Source organism: Schistocerca cancellata, chromosome 3 (assembly GCF_023864275.1).
Source record: "Schistocerca cancellata isolate TAMUIC-IGC-003103 chromosome 3, iqSchCanc2.1, whole genome shotgun sequence".
NCBI lineage: Eukaryota > Metazoa > Arthropoda > Insecta > Orthoptera > Acrididae > Schistocerca > Schistocerca cancellata.
In genome coordinates, this window is record NC_064628.1 from 262,958,793 (window position 1) to 262,976,914 (window position 18,122).

An 18,122-nucleotide genomic window follows, 5' to 3' on the forward strand; every position below is an offset into this window, starting at 1 on the left:
AGTTGGTAGAGCACTTGCCCACGAAAGGCAAAGGTCCCGAGTTCGAGTCTCGGTTGGGCACACAGTTTTAATCTGCCAGGAAGTTTCATATCAGCGCACACTCCGCTGCAGAGTGAAAATCTCATTCTGGAAACATCCCCCAGGCTGTGGCTAAGCCATGTCTTCGCAATATCCTTTCTTTCATGAGTGCTAGTTCTGCAAGGTTCGCAGGAGAGCTTCTGTAAAGTTTGGAAGGTAGGAGACGAGGTACTGGCAGAAGTAAAGCTGTGAGTACCGGACGTGAGTCGTGCTTCGGTAGCTCAGTTGGTAGAGCACTTGCCCGCGAAAGGCAAAGGTCCCGAGTTCGAGTCTCGGTCGGGCACACAGTTTTAATCTGCCAGGAAGTTTCATATCAGCGCACACTCCGCTGCAGAGTGAAAATCTCATTCTGGAAACATCCCCCAGGCTGTGGCTAAGCCATGTCTCCGCAATATCCTTTCTTTCAGGAGTGCTAGTTCTGCAAGGTTCGCAGGAGAGCTTCTGTAAAGTTTGGAAGGTAGGAGACGAGGTACTGGCAGAAGTAAAGCTGTGAGTACCGGACGTGAGTCGTGCTTCGGTAGCTCAGTTGGTAGAGCACTTGCCCGCGAAAGGCAAAGGTCCCGAGTTCGAGTCTCGGTCGGGCACACAGTTTTAATCTGCCAGGAAGTTTCATATCAGCGCACACTCCGCTGCAGAGTGAAAATCTCATTCTGGAAACATCCCCCAGGCTGTGGCTATGCCATGTCTCCGCAATATCCTTTCTTTCAGGAGTGCTAGTTCTGCAAGGTTCGCAGGAGAGCTTCTGTAAAGTTTGGAAGGTAGGAAACGAGGTACTGGCAGAAGTAAAGCTGTGAGTACTGGACGAGAGTCGTGCTTCGGTAGCTCAGTTGGTAGAGCACTTGCCCGCGAAAGGCAAAGGTCCCGAGTTCGAGTCTCGGTCGGGCACACAGTTTTAATCTGCCAGGAAGTTTCATATCAGCGCACACTCCGCTGCAGAGTGAAAATCTCATTCTGGAAACATCCCCCAGGCTGTGGCTAAGCCATGTCTCCGCAATATCCTTTCTTTCAGGAGTGCTAGTTCTGCAAGGTTCGCAGGAGAGCTTCTGTAAAGTTTGGAAGGTAGGAGACGAGGTACTGGCAGAAGTAAAGCTGTGAGTACCGGACGTGAGTCGTGCTTCGGTAGCTCAGTTGGTAGAGCACTTGCCCGCGAAAGGCAAAGGTCCCGAGTTCGAGTCTCGGTCGGGCACACAGTTTTAATCTTCCAGGAAGTTTCATATCAGCGCACACTCCACTGCAGAGTGAAAATTTCATTCTGGAAACATCCCCCAGGCTGTGGCTAAGCCATGTCTCCGCAATATCCTTTCTTTCAGGAGTGCTAGTTCTGCAAGGTTCGCAGGAGAGCTTCTGTAAAGTTTGGAAGGTAGGAGACGAGGTACTGGCAGAAGTAAAGCTGTGAGTACCGGACGTGAGTCGTGCTTCGGTAGCTCAGTTGGTAGAGCACTTGCCTGCGAAAGGCAAAGGTCCCGAGTTCGAGTCTCGGTCGGGCACACAGTTTTAATCTGACAGGAAGTTTCATATCAGCACACACTCCGCTGCAGAGTGAAAATCTCATTCTGGAAACATCCCCCAGGCTGTGGCTAAGCCATGTCTCCGCAATATCCTTTCTTTCAGAAGTGCTAGTTCTGCAAGGTTCGCAAGAGAGCTTCTGTAAAGTTTGGAAGGTAGGAGACGAGGTACTGGCAGAAGTAAAGCTGTGAGTACCGGACGTGAGTCGTGCTTCGGTAGCTCAGTTGGTAGAGCACTTGCCCGCGAAAGGCAAAGGTCCCGAGTTCGAGTATCGGTCGGGCACACAGTTTTAATCTGCCAGGAAGTTTCATATCAGCGCACACTCCGCTGCAGAGTGAAAATCTCATTCTGGAAACATCCCCCAGGCTGTGGCTAAGCCATGTCTCCGCAATATCCTTTCTTTCAGGAGTGCTAGTTCTGCAAGGTTCGCAGGAGTGCTTCTGTAAAGTTTGGAAGGTAGGAGACGAGGTACTGGCAGAAGTAAAGCTGTGAGTATCGGACGTGAGTCGTGCTTCGGTAGCTCAGTTGGTAGAGCACTTGCCCGCGAAAGGCAAAGGTCCCGAGTTCGAGGCTCGGTCGGGTACACAGTTTTAATCTGCCAGGAAGTTTCATATCAGCGCACACTCCGCTGCAGAGGGAAATTCTCATTCTGGAAACATCCCCCAGGCTGTGGCTAAGCCATGTCTCCGCAATATCCTTTCTTTCAGGAGTGCTAGTTCTGCAAGGTTCGCAGGAGAGCTTCTGTAAAGTTTGGAAGGTAGGAGACGCGGTACTGGCAGAAGTAAAGCTGTGAGTACCGGACGTGAGTCGTGCTTCGGTAGCTCAGTTGGTAGAGCACTTGCCCGCAAAAGGCAAAGGTCCCGAGTTCGAGTATCGGTCGGGCACACAGTTTTAATCTGCCAGGAAGTTTCATATCAGCGCACACTCCGCTGCAGAGTGAAAATCTCATTCTGGAAACATCCCCCAGGCTGTGGCTAAGCCATGTCTCTGCAATATCCTTTCTTTCAGGAGTGCTAGTTCTGCAAGGTTCGCAGGAGAGCTTCTGTAAAGTTTGGAAGGTAGGAGACGAGGTACTGGCAGAAGTAAAGCTGTGAGTACCGGACGTGAGTCGTGCTTCGGTAGCTCAGTTGGTACAGTACTTGCCCGCGAAAGGCAAAGGTCCTGAGTTCGAGTCTTGGTCGGGCATACAGTTTTAATCTGCCAGGAAGTTTCATATCAGCGCACACTCCGCTGCAGAGTGAAAATCTCATTCTGGAAACATCCCCCAGGCTGTGGCTAAGCCATGTCTGCGCAATATTCTTTCTTTCAGGAGTGCTAGTTCTGCAAGTTTCGCAGGAGAGCTTCTGTAAAGTTTGGAAGGTAGGAGACGCGGTACTGGCAGAAGTAAAGCTGTGAGTACCGGACGTGAGTCGTGCTTCGGTAGCTCAGTTGGTAGAGCACTTGCCTGCGAAAGGCAAAGGTCCCGAGTTCGAGTCTCGGTCGGGCACACAGTTTTAATCTGCCAGGAAGTTTCATATCAGCGCACACTCCGCTGCAGAGTGAAAATCTCATTCTGGAAACATCCCCCAGGCTGTGGCTAAGCCATGTCTCCGCAATATCCTTTCTTTCAGGAGTGCTAGTTCTGCAAGGTTCGCAGGAGAGCTTCTGTAAAGTTTGGAAGGTAGGAGACGAGGTACTGGCAGAAGTAAAGCTGTGAGTACCGGACGTGAGTCGTGCTTCGGTAGTTCAGTTTGTAGAGCACTTGCCCGCGAAAGGCAAAGGTCCCGAGTTCGAGTCTCGGTCGGGCACACAGTTTTAATCTGCCAGGAAGTTTCATATCAGCGCACACTCCGCTGCAGAGTGAAAATTTCATTCTGGAAGAATGCATTGATCTAAACTACATGCTGTGTATCAGCATGAGATTTAAATTTAGTAGCATGACTTGGAGCTTCTGGCAACGGGAAAATTACACTTGGAGGCTGCCTTACACAAGGATATGCATCAAGATTTACAGAAAAACAAAAACTTAAGAGTAATTTGCTTACCACTAGTCTGAACAGTAAAATACACAAGTATAGTTCACTTATTTGCAGAAGCATCTGGAAAAAACTGAATTACTGTGTATCAGACAACTGCTGCTGCTGCTACCACTGCTGGTGCATCTGCTCGTCTCAGTATCTGCAGGGGGTTGAATTTCCAAAAACACTGGAAAATGTATTTTTTTATTTCTAAACAAGAAGTCAAATACCAATTTCCATAGGTATAGCTTTAAAAAATGCCATAATAGTGCTTTAATAATGATTTATTTTTTGAAAAATTCTTCCACTATTTTACCCCCTTACTGGCTGAATTTGCAAAAATGCTGAAATACTGACTGAGAAATCAAATAACAATTTTTGTAGTTCTAGCTTCATAATTGCCTTGATAGTGACATATTTTCAAAAAGCCTTTCATCCCGTATTTCACCTCCTTTGGAGTGGAATTTTGAAGCACCCATTCTTAAACAATGTCTGCAGTATAAGGTCCACAACATCTCCAAATTTCAAGTTGCTATCCTTAGCAGTTGGTTGGGATTGAGTGATACGTCAGCCACGTCCAAACTCGGTGCAGGACTCCACGCTACAGCCTGCATTGTCTGTGCGTAAATGCAGTCCTGCACATTACATTTCTGATGTGTTAAGTTTGGTGGCTGTGTCCTATCTTCAAGGCCATATGACATTTTCTTTCAACGAGATAACACAGAACTGCATGTTACCTGTACTTTCCTGTCCTACTTTGATACAGAGAGTATTCGACTGCTGTCCCGGCCAGTACACTCTCCATATCTCATCCACTGAGAACACCGGGTCGTGGGTCACTGAGAGACTGGCATACCACCACTTGCCAGCCCTGTGATTGATGAATTCTGCCAAGGGGAGCCATTGTTGCTGCCAGAGGTGTCACATTCATTTACTGAATTCTGAACCCCATACACCACAAATAAGTACAATTTCATTATTTTCCGTCTTTTCTAGAGTTGCAATTTTGTTGGTCAGTCTATATGCACATAAACAAGATTTAATAAAGTTCCTTCTCCCATCCCTGAATTTGTAGGCATTATTATTATTAGTAGGTAGAGAAATGCTGAATAAAACGAGTTGTCAATGATCTTTCACAAAACCCAAAGAAATTTTGTTAATATGTAAAGGCTGTTAGTGGCAAGAAAGTTAGTGTCCAGACCCTAGAAAATAAGACGGAAAATGAAATTGAGGATAACAACACAAAAACTGAAATGCTTAACTCTGACTTTAAACATTTTTTTGTATTGAAAAAAGCAGAACTACCCTGATTTAATCCTCGCACCTCTGAAATGATGAGTGAAATAAGTCATGTTGAGACAATGCTGAAATTATTAAAACTGAACAGAACTCCAGGGACCATTGGAATCCCTATCAGATTCTATAATGAATTTGCAGCAGAGTTAGCCCCTCTTCTAACTATAATCTATTGCGGATACCTCAAACAAAATAATGTGCCCAGTAGTGGAAAGAAACTACAGGTCACACCCACCTAAAAGAAGGGTAGTAAAAGTGATCCGTAAAACTACCATCCAATATCCTCGACATCAACTTGGAACATATTCTGATCTCAAACATAACGAGGTATCTCAAACAGAATGACCTCCTCCCTGCCAACCAGATCGAAAACACTGACTATGTGAAACTCAACTCATACTTTTCTCATGTGACATAAGGAAAGCTTTGGATCAAGGCAGTCAAGTAGATGCAGTATTTCTTGATTTCCAAAAAGCATTTGAGTCACTACCACACCTATGCTTATTGTGACTGGACTGAGGACTTCTTGGTAGGGAGGACATGGCATGTTATCTTGTATGGACAGTCATCATCAGATGTCGATAACACTGGTTATGCCCCAAGGAAATGTGTTGAGACCCTTGCTGTTCATGTTGTATGTCAGTCACCTTGTGGACAAGGAGTGTCTATAATGAAGTACTGTCTGAAAGAAGCTGCATAAATATTCACTAAGATCTTGATAAGATTTCAAACTGGTGCAAAGATTGGCAACTTGCTTTAAATTCTTTGGAAATGTAAAACTTTGCATTTCACAAAATGAAAACATGTAGTATTCTATGACTATAATATAAATGAGTTACAGCTAGAATTGGCCAACTCATACAAATATCTGGGTATAACACTTTAATGGGGATATGAAATGGAATGGTCACGCAGGCTCTGTCGTCAATAAAGCAGACGGTGGACTTTGGTTTAGTGGTAGAATACTGGGAAAGTGCAATCAGTCCACAAAGGAGACTGCTTACAAATCACTCACAGGACCTAGTCGAGAATACTGCTCAAGCGTGTGGGGGCCTGTGCCAAACAGGACTAATAGGGGATATTGAACATATATAGCGAAGGATGCATGAATGGTTGCAGTTTTGTTTGGCCCATGGGAAAGTATCTCAGAGATACTGAAGGTACTGAACTGGAAGACTCTTGAAGATAAACTATCCTGAGAAAGTCTACTAACAAAGTTTCAAGAACTGGCTTTAAATGATGACTCTAGGAATATACGACAACTCCCTGCGTATCAATCACATAGTGATCTTGAGTACAAGATTAGAATAATTGTAGCATGCTCAGAGGAATTCAAGTAATCATTCTTCCAGTGCTCCAAACAAGAATGCAATGGGAAGAAACCCCAATAACTGTTACAATGGGCCACAACCTCTGCCATGCACTTCACAGTGGTTTGGAGAGTATAGATGTAGATGTAGATATTCTGCATTAAATCCATAAAAATGATGCTCAATTATGACATTCTGGATCAATTCTTTGAATCAATTTTATTCTAATGTTGTTCAGAAGAGGCAGTTAGCATATTATTCTTGAGCCTCCCTTCTAAGTGATTTATTGTTTCAGTTCCTATAATCACTGTCTTTTTCAATGCCCTTCTTGATAACTAACTTAATGGAGCAGTATCAAAAGATCAGCATTCTATCAGCCTTATCATCATATTCATAGATTAATGAGAATGAAGTAGGGCTCACAATGTACTCAAAAGCTAATGAAAATGTCAGGCAGTCATGAAACAAACAGCTCAAAGAAAACTGAAAACAAAACTTCAAAATAATCAAGATACTATGCAGCTTGCTCATAGTCATTAGAAATATGACAAGTAATGGTATGGATATGGTACAACTAGGCCCAGATCTAGTGGGTGCAAACCAGGGTATCTGCCCCAGGTGGCAATTTCAGGGGGGTGCCAAATTCGTTTTCTTGAAGAAAATAACCTTGTTCCACAAAGCACCTAGCATCCAGGTCCATTGGTCTATTGATTAATCATATGATTTTGTAACACATTCCTGTTGGTTTTTGAACATTTTTGAACACATTCTAAGTTGATTTCTGAACGAATCATAAGTTGATTTTTGAATGCATGCATAGCGTATGAGATGTCTTTGCTAAGTGAACCCCGCCACATCTAAGGGCCTGCAGACAAAAGGGGAAGAGCTATATGAGATGAGCCAAATAAACCCGAATGGGTGAATGCCAATCACTCTTTGTTTATGTAGTTGACTGGGTGTGAGAATTATCAGCATTGTTATAATTATTAGTGAAATCCATTGATTCAGACTGCCAGACTGGAAATAAAAAACTTAACAGGAATAACAGGTAAGAAAGATTACATATCATCTTCTCGGTGTATTCAAGAAAATGAAATTTTGCCAGAAAATTTTTGCCAGAAGGCTACACTACTAAGTGCCAGTTGTCTAGTCAGACTGATTGGTTGACTGGGAGCGGGAAAGGCACCACAGGGCATTTTAATTTCCACTGTCCTGGATATAGCTTTTCTGCCTTCCATTACAAAAGATACTCATTTCAATTCTACAGAGCGAAATACATTGACGTGCAGTAAAAAAATGTTGTGTGAAGAGGTGTGGCACTGTACTTTTTTTTTAACTGATCTCAAAGACTCGAGGGGAGGAGAGGTGCCACTATCAAGTTTTTGCTCTCGTTCGGAAATATTGTAGATCTGGGACTGAGTACAACCTGCAAATATTAACAGTTCAGAAAAAGCTGGTTTGGGTAAACAAAACAAACACTGGGGATAGAACCTTTTCAGTGAATTCCCAGCAACCATAACAGGTGTGTCTGCCAACAAAACACAATCTAAAAGGACCTATTAGTGGTCAATTCTTTCTGCTGCAGTGATAATCAACTGATGTCCAAATTATTAGTTGTTTCATACCGTGAAGGATGAAGCCATGCATCAAAGCTCTAGCTCTCACATGCTGCAACGGACAATGTCATTTTTAGGAATTGATTCTAACTCTTCAGCGTCACCATCACCCTATGGCAACAGCAAGTTGACTGGCTTATAGCTGTTGAGAACACATCCAGCCTAAACTACATTTTCTCGAGTCTTTTCTTTAATTTTGAAAGTTTTCTTGAATACTAAAAAGTGATATGTCATCAATAAAAACATATTCAACCAGTTACCATGCTTGTGACAATCCCTAATTGAAGACTATGATACCTTACCCATGATGCAGGAATGGTAGAAACGTCACATTTGCTTCCAAGTAACAGAAATGCCTCATCCTCACTTGACTGTATGGCCTTATTACCCTTTGACCATTTATTTTATCTGGTAGCTAAGATATCACATTCCTTATTTTTGTTGCTTGAAAATTATTTGCAAATGTATCAACTCTAGTAAAACTATAGTTTTTCTTCTAATAATTTCCGGGTATGCAGCCGGATCCCGTCGACATTCTGCCACGATATTTCGGCCCAGAGACGTCCGGCCATCATCAGGTGAGTACACAACTACTGAAGAGCCCAGGTGCAGTCGCGGTATTTATGCCGAATCTGTTATTAAAATTATACAATCACAGCGGAATCGACAGTGTCATTCGATACTCAATGACTAGATGAACCTTTATTTCCACCACCGAGGGCAGCACGTACAACTCGGCTATGCTGCGCATGTCAACACCTGACGCATGCGCTGTAGGATGCCAGTACATTTCACATGCGCCAGATTCGGCATAAATACCGCGACTGCACCTGGGCTCTTCAGTAGTTGTGTACTCACCTGATGATGGCCGGACGTCTCTGGGCCGAAATATCGTGGCAGAATGTCGACGGGATCCGGCTGCATACCCGGAAATTATTAGAAGAAGAAATACACCGGGAAAATTTCAGAAGTCACAAAACTATAGTTCACAATTACTATTGCCATACATACAATAGAAAAATTACTTTTTACAGTTATTGAACCGAGGATGCAGACTTGCAGTTCAATAATGGTTATATATTTGCCATTTATTGAATATCAGTGATGTGATAGTTCTGTTAAGTCTAGAAGCCCATAACATTTTTTCTGAATATTTCTTCAGTCACACCAATGGGCTTTTGGCAGAATACCATCCACTCAGTCTTGAACACAGCAAGTGTAGATAAATGCAGGATCTATTGCACAGTCAGGTTGACAACATCCCAGTTGCCTACCAAATTGATACAGAGAGAATCAGGAGATGAGGTACATGCTCTGAGAAGTGACAGTACTAGTGATTATGAACAAACAATTTCATATGAACATACAACAGTTTCCAAGGAAACAAATAAAAACAATGGGGAGCAGGACAAACATAGGTGATAGTAAATGAAACTGCATGTCTAACGTTTTGTTTAATTGTGTATATTTCCTTGAAAAATATGTTTAAAAAGGCCACTGTCAACTGCAGTGCATTTTGCAGCTCTTGTAGACAGCTGCTGTATTGCTGATCTGAGCTCATTCATACAGTCCTGTACTGAAGCACACATATATAAAATACAAGCGAGAAGAATGCTGTGAAAAATTCAGTCTGCAAACATGAAATGGTCAGCAAAGACACAACTTGTAGCCTATGTCACTCTGGTTGTATTCACATGTGAGTTCTGGTGAAGAAGGACATGCAACTGGCACTCGGATACAGTTAAAAAAAAAAGGACTTATAATCCTTTCAGTTTTTTGTTAAGAATCACCAATACTAGCACCCATCAAAGCACATACCTCTTTGAAGGAAATATTGAGGAGCTGTTGAATAACAATCAGTTTGGCTTTCTGAATGGTAAAGGCACCAAGACAGGTAGTTTTGCTAACATGACTGATAATGGAAGCAAGACTTAAGAAAAATCAAGACAATATCATATGATTTTTGACACAGGGAAGTGTTTTACACTGCACAGCATAGCAATATGTTTGAAGTCCTTACCAAATTGGTATAAACTATATGGGAAAATAGGTAATGTATGACATGTACAAAAATGAACAGGGAATAATAAAAATGTTAGACCAAGAAATATATGCTCAAATTATAGAGAGCACAGGGCAGGAAGGCAATCTTTCTCCTCTGCTACTTCACCTGCATACAGTGTGAGGCATCTGAGAGAGGTTACCCCAAATAAATCCAGGATAAGATAAGAATAAGAAGATAACAGTTCTGCAGCCCACTGCCCCATTGTCAGGAGAATAGGATCCACAAACATCTGCTTTACTGTGTCAAATGTAAGCAACCACACAGCTCAGGTACAGTTCATGTATTTATTTAGCTGTGCCCATCAGCTTGTCCTCTCCTGTCATGGTGATCACACAAAATGCCCCTGAAGCTAGTCAGTCTTTCAAAATATATGATACAGTCAGAAAAGTGGATATGTGTTCTGTTTATGGAAGAATGTCACATAACTGTTAGAACATTCATGAGGTTGTATAGTGAAAGGCATACTGAAAACACGAAGTCCTCATGATCTGTCTTTGCAAACTTTTTCTTTTATTCTTTAAAAAAAGAAAAAGGGGGGGGGGGGGGAGAAGGAAAAGAGCAAGGGACTGGAAGCACAAAGAGTAAAATAACACCAATGAAAAAGAACAGTAACTGATGAAAGAAATGTAACTAACATTTTAGAAGTGATAACACACAATCCACATAACTAGGAGGCAGCTTCAGTGTGCAAGTAGAATTAGCCAGGAGAGTGTTCTGTGCATTCTACATTCCATGACATTTCGTCCTTTCCATAATTCACTCCATCAGCTTTATGGAAATTACTTTAAAAACTGAGCACAGCTCCCTGAATGATATCAATAAATAGTGCAAAGTGATGCAGTGCTTTCGCGCAACAGTTTATTGCATGAAGCACTGTTTACAAACCCCAGGACACAAAAGGGCAACTGAAACACCATGCTATATGTGAGATGTGAATAAACAATCATCTTGACCAGTCAGCATGTTGCGTAGACTTTTCAAGAATCACATAATTTCTTCCTGTTTTATCAATGGAACTTAAGTACCTACAGTTCCTAAGATGGATGTTGCTGTAGTTGTTGGAAGATTCCTCATTGGACGTAAGGCAATCCATGTGGTGCCAACATCATGGATGTCTCACCCTTTCTGCACAGATATTTAGACTTTCTTAACAAAACATTTAAAGATCACTGGAACAGCCTTTTGGGAAAAACAAAATCTGCACCTTCATCAGGCTTCACACATCAGGACTTTTATGTGAGAGTAGAATTAAAACAAGGAAATGCCAATGACTCACAAAGATGCGAAATTCCAATACAATGGGCTTACACTACAGTCTAGATGAAATTAGTGTGCAGGTGCCAGAGTCTTTTTATAGCATGTATCACTACTACAGGTAAACATGTTGAGCATTTGATATAATAATCATAATAATAAATAGACAAATAATAACTGACGTAAGTGTTTTCTTACTTTTTATGCAGTAGGAGAGACATCTGTGTAACTACTTCTCCTGGCAGCAAGACAGTGGTTTATGGTACTGTTATTTTGTTACTAACTAATCACGTTCCACACGTTTTATGTCAATGAAGGCTCTGTTCAGGGCCACAGAAAAATTCACACAGTTTCATTTTTTAAAAAGTTGGCGACATAATTTAACATCTATAAACATTAAAAATTACTTGTGAACATCAGATCTGTCACAATGCCCATGAAAACTTAGCAAAGATAGCACATCGATTTATTTATGTGTTCTGAATATACGTAGGTTAGAACTTAAATAGTGGCAACACTGCTGTGGAGACACTATGCAATGGAATCTACTATTGTCACTGACAGCACACATTGTTTACATACCTACCTTACCTCCGAGCAAATGGACTCACCCATCCCATGTCACTGGCATGCGCACAACTGAGGGAAACACAGTCACTTGTGAGCAAGTGGTCTAACATAATGGTGTCACTATGTTTTCAGAACAGGAACAATGCAGTTGGATGAAGATTGAATGCCAGCCGGGGTCACCGAGCAGTCCTAGGCGCTTCAGTCTGGAACCGTGAGACCACTACAGTCGCAGGTTCGAATCCTGCCTCGGGCATGGATGTGCGTGATGTCCTTAGGCTAGTTAGGTTTAAGTAGTTCTACGTTCTATGGGACTGATGACCTCAGATGTTAAGTCCCATAGTGCTCAGAGCCATTTGGACCATTTTGAAGACTGAATGTGTAAAGAGGTCATACAGCACGACAGTGTCATCAAGGTCTTCAAGAGGCATGCAGAGAATCGGCATTGCTGTACAGAAGAGTGGCACATTGGGTAAAAGGCTTCAATGAAGGTCAGCAAACTGTGGCAGACATGCATCGGACAGGTTGTCTGAGCATCTCTGAAGAAGAAGTGCATGCTGTTGCCACATTAGATGACAATGATTGACGCCATATGATTCATGAGCTCGCCCACAAGACCAGATTAGCATATATGGGTATGCTTCGCATCCTGAAGGAACACCTGGGCCTGCGAAAAATTGCATCATGAGGGGTTCTGCATGAGTTGACGGAAATGCAGAAATGGATGCATTACAATGCTACTCAGACGCACTTGGAGCACTATGAGTGCGAAGAAGAGGCTTTCTTAAGCCATATCGTAAAACTGGATGAGACATGGGCCACATCGTACGAGCCAAAACTGAGATGCCAATCCAATGAATGGTGTCATTATGGGTTGCGTCAGAGCCCCACAATGGTGATTCTGGTGTACGATTGTGATGGTGTTATCCTAACGCATTGCATTCCTCCACAGCAGACCACCAATGCACAGTATTACTGTTCATTTTTATAGCATCACCTGCGACCAGCTTTGCGAAAGAAGCAGCGACACTTTCTGTGCAACCCACCCATCATTTTGCAATGACAATGCGTGGGCACATACGGTGCAAGCTATGGCTGCTCTGTTTGGTCGATGGGACTGGGAAGTACTGTACCATCCACCATACTCCTTGTGACTTTGATTTGATTCCATTTGCTTCAGAACTGTTCCAGAAATTTGACATGCAGTAGACTGCTCCATTCGCATCATCCACAGAACAGGCTCTGCTAATGGTATACTACACCTTCCACATCACTTCTACACAATTCTGGTGACTACTTTGAAGGACAGTAACAGTTGCAAACATGTAACTCTTTGTATCGATTGTGAATAAATAGTTGCCACTATTTAAGTTCCAACCCTCATATTTAGGGTGAGCTGTCCTAGTTGCCTCACTGTGTATACATAGAAGAAGCAATGAAGGAATTAAAAGCAAGTTCTAGAAGTGGCATTAACATTCAAGGTGAAAAGATATCAATGATAAGATTCGTTGATGACATTATTGTCCTCACTTAGAGTTAAGAAAATTTACAGAACACGTTGAATGGAAAGGACAGTCTAGTGAGTACAAAATATAGATAGTACACAAAAGACAGATTAAAATATTGAGGACAGGTAGAAATGGAATTAGTGATTAATTTAGCATCACGGGTTGGGGACCACTTAGCAGAAACAGTGAAGGAGTGCTGCTACCTTGGAAGCAAACTAATGCATGGTGGACAAAGTGGGGAGGACATATGAAGCAGATTAGTGCAGGCAAAGAGAGCATTCTTCATCAAAAGCAATATGCTAGTATCAAAATTAAAGAATAATTCAAGAAATAAATTTACGAAGTTGTACTTCTGGTGCTCAGCATAGTTTCAAAGTAACTCATGGGCATAGTTTCAAAGTAACTCATAGGCTGTGGAAAAACCCTAACAGAAGGCAACTAATATGTTTGAGTTGCAGTTTTGCAGTGGGGTGCTGAAAATTACGTGGACTAATAACTAATAGAAAAGAAAAGGTTCTCCGCAGAACTGTCAAGGAAAGTAATATGTGGAAAATACTACCTAGAAAAAGGGACAGGAGGACACAACATGTGTTATGGTATCAGAAAGTAGCTTCCATGTACCAGAGAGAGCAACAGGGGGCAAACACTCTAGTGGAAGACAGAGACTGAAATTTACTGGGTGGGCCAAAAGTGATTATTCACTGTAACCCATTGAAGACATTAAGATAACAGATAATATTGTTTGTTTGTCATAATTATAGATAGAAACACCGGAGCTGAACAGCTACATTTTCTTTCAGATAATTATTGACACAAAGAACAAGGTGCACAGCTATTAAATCAAACATAAGTGACATTGTTAACTGTCGATTCTGACCTGTTGTGAAGGTGTTTTCTAATGAAGACAGAGTTTTGCTTTAAAACTGTGGTACAATGCTACAAATGAGTGGAACAATAATTTCAACATGTTCCATCTACAAGGAAGGCTGCCTACAATTTACAGAAATGTTCTGAGAAAAGTGGATGTGCAGCAGATTGCTACAGGTCAGGTAGACCATCAATAAGTGATGAAACTAAGATTAAAGTTTTACAAGTGGTTATTCAGAGTCCTAAGGAATCTACCTGTGGGATATCTCTCAGATAGGATATTTCCAGAACTTCTGAGCGGAGAATTTTACTTAACAGCAAATTCAAACATTATATATTTTTGTCTCATACAAGGACTACTGGAAGACAATCCTGATTGGAGTCTTCAATTTATGGAGTCAATGTTAAACAAATTAAGAGGAAAAATGTTATAAATAATCCTGTAGCTTCAGTATAGTGTTTAGTTATATCTAAATTCGAACTGATCTTTTGTATTCAGTTAGGTTACGATGAGCAGTGACTTTTGGCCCACCCTGTATACAGCAGATAAATAAGGATATTAAGTGTAAGTAACATCATGAGATGAAGACAAAGGTATAGGAGAAAATTATGGGCATGCTGCAACCAACCAGTCAGAAGGCTGATGATCCAAGTATGCTATCATTCACAATTCTCTGAACAGTTTGGTCATTCATTCCATAACTGTAACCAATACTTTTGTATGAATAACTGGATGCTGTGCGCCCTTAAAAACATTCATATCTAACATGTGCATTAGAAAAAGTTGGATGAAACTGTGAAGTTGTCTCAGAAATGAACACAGAAGTAAAAATAGAAAAACTGTTCTGCAATTTGTGGAGATATGAAAACCACATGTGATTTTTCTTTAGCTTCATTATGAACAGGTTAATGGTCACAATGGTCACTCAAATTTCTCCAAGCTCACCAAAAGGGTTGGGTTAAAATTGGAGATGGTAGAATAACCTGTATTAAAATGGAGTGAAAGTTCAAATCTGCAATAGCTGTTTATTGTGTTTTCACTGTATGATGAGCTGTTTCATGTCCTGGAGATATATCTTCAGGTCATACAAAACTAATACTTCATGTGCTATGAATTACAAGGTACAGGTGTGTGTGTGTGAAAACATGTCACTCCTTGGTAGAACCTTGGATGAAACTGCAGATGGCCATCCCATCTGAACCATGCACGATCATTAATACATCTCCAGAACACAGTCAACAGGTGAGCCCAGACACCACATGACAGTCCACGTATGACAAAATAAAACCATCACTGTGTTTTGGAGATGTACTGGTGATCATGCATGGTTCAGATCAGATCTCCAGCTGCCGTTTCATCCAAGGTTTTACCGAGGAATGCATTTGGACTTGGAATTCATGGCACATGAAGTATTAGTTTTATATGACCTGAAAATATACCTCCATGGTATGAAACCAGACGTCATACACTGAAAACACAATAAACAGCTATTGCAGATTTGGACTTTCACTTAATTTTATTATAGACTATTGTACCATCTCTGTTTTTAAATTGTTTGGTTGTCCTTCACATTGTGCTATCTGAAATTTTAAATGTTCAGAAATGTTAACAAACTTCAAAATGGAATAAAAATTGTTAATTGCGGAATAATGCAAGTTTATCTTCAGTTTTAATAGCTTCCCTGTAGTTATACTTTACTTCATAATCACTTCACACTATGGACTTGCTCATAATGTTTACTGTAGTTGTTTTTAAATTGGACATCAAAACGTTCACATGTTAACACAAACGGAGGATGAGAACTGTGTTTTTTTTTTTTCAAGATACCCACTTTTTCCAGATATTGTCCTCTTGCAGAGTGATGTGAAATGGAACATGCACGTAAGTTCTGTTGCAGGGAAAGGTCAACTTCGGTTTATCGGAAAAATTCCAGAAAAGTGTAGTTCATCTATAAAGGAGTTCTCCAGTGACAAAATCAAACCATATTCTGAACAAAAAGACATTTTACTTCAACTAGAGTCTTAAATGTTTCTGATTGTCCATTACCAGGAAGCACAATCCTACAATGTGAAGGGATTAGATTTCCCAAGTTCTAGCATATACTTCTTACCTGTGATGGCTAATATGCTTGTCCTTTGCTGAGCTACCCTACATTACAAGGTGCACCCAGCCTTGCAGTTTCTGGCACACTGTACGTATTGCCAAAACTTTCATAGAGCTGACGAAGTCTTCAGCCGAGACCTCCCACTCGGTTCCAAACCAAAGGACCCCCAATCAACTCTGGGAACAATGCTGCAAATTTCAAGCTCATTTGCACCCTGCACACAAGGCCAGCAGGCTTCAGCAATTCTGTCTGTTGAACACATGAAGTGAGGATGGTCTCAGAACCCAAGCAACAGGTATTATTAGTGTTGACGTGAACCACAACTTGCAGACAATTGCACCCCGCCAGCTTGACACCCATAGGCAAGGCCTCCTCCACATCTCTGACAAGGCCCCCAAGCAGACGTACTGAGTGCACACTGACTTTCTTTCCAGCCTTGAATGCTATTTCCCTAAGAGGCCCCATAAAGCACCTAGCACTGGATCTCCCAATAACTACCCAGCCCCTTCCCCAGTGTGCCTGCTCAGACTCTGCTGGAGGAGTGGCAACCTGTCTACTCACTGGGTGAATGGGCGAGGCCAGACAGCTGGCCTCCACACTGACCCTCCACCTCTAGGGATGCAAATGCATTACCACCCACCACTCAGCCTGTGGTGAGGGTGGACCATCCACATCAAGCCTGCTGGGAGGTGCCTCAGCAGCAGAGCCCATGGGCAAAACAAGTGGCACCAGAGGTATCCCATGTGACATGCCAGACGCTCCACCACAGCTACACCCTGCAGCAATACCCTAAAGAAAGCTGGCCATAGCTGAAAGTGCCCTCAGCTGTTCACAAACTAGACCAGCTCCTCCACAACACGCATCATCGGGTTTTGGAACATATATTGTGTTTAAACATTATGAATTACCTTGAAGAAAACTGTCTACTGACAGACAGTCAACATGGGTTGAGAAAACATCGTTCTTGTGAAGCACAACTAGCTCTTTATTCACATGAAGTGTTGAGTGCTATTGACAAGGGATTTCAGATCGATTCCAGATTTCTGGATTTCTGGAAGGCTTCTGACATTGTACCACACAAGTGGCTTGTAGTGATATTGCATGCTTATGGAATATCATCTCAGTTATGTGACTGGATTTGTGATTTCCTATCAGAGAGGTCACAGTTCGTAGTAACTGAGGGAAAGTCATCAAGTAAAACAGAAGTTATTTCTGGCGTTCTCCAAGGTAGTGTTATAGCCCCTGGCACATGTAACAGTTGCATTGTATTGTATTCATTCAGGTGTAGTGGTGTATGTATTTTCGTCATGAGTAAATGGAAACATACAACGTTAGCTCTCAAACAAAAACTAAATGCTCTGAAACAGATAGACAATGGTGAGAATGTATCTAAACTGGCAACGGAACTGGGTGTTGGCACAGCAACCATTTGTGATTGGAAGAACAACTGAGTGAAGCTTGAACAGTCCTGTGCAACGTCTTCAGGAAAAATACTCGAAATTCGGCAGGCAGGAAAGAGATAGGGGAACTCCTCTGAGTGGAGCAGTGGATCAGGAGAAGGCTGTTTACCTGAACAAGTTAATGAATGGTGATGATCCTTTTAGTGCGAGTCAGGTTGGTTGGACAGATTCAAAAAACATCACGGAATCCGTCAGCTAACAATTGCTGGAGAGAAGCTCTCTTTTGACCATGAAGCAGAAAAGGAATACCTGGGTGAGTTTGAAAAAATGATAACAGAGGGAAATTTATAATGCTGATGAGACTGGCCTTGATTTTAGGGCGTTGCCAACAAAAAGCCTGGCATCAAAAACAGAAGACCATGCTACTGGTTTTAAAATGTGCAAAGATCATGTGACTTCATTACCGTGCAGCAACACTGCTGGTAATCACAAGCTCCCTTTAATGCTGATCGGCAATTCTGCTAGGCCCAAGAGCAACATGAAGACCCTGCCC

The 18,122-nt window shown here is 41.9% G+C and overlaps 1 protein-coding gene across 1 annotated transcript in view; it reads right to left on the reverse strand.

The window, feature by feature from the left end:
* The window catches only part of LOC126174909 (TGF-beta-activated kinase 1 and MAP3K7-binding protein 1-like), a 121,277-nt gene that overhangs the window by 44,174 nt on the left and 58,981 nt on the right, over positions 1–18,122 (reverse strand). The gene's annotated exons all lie outside the window — the stretch shown is intronic.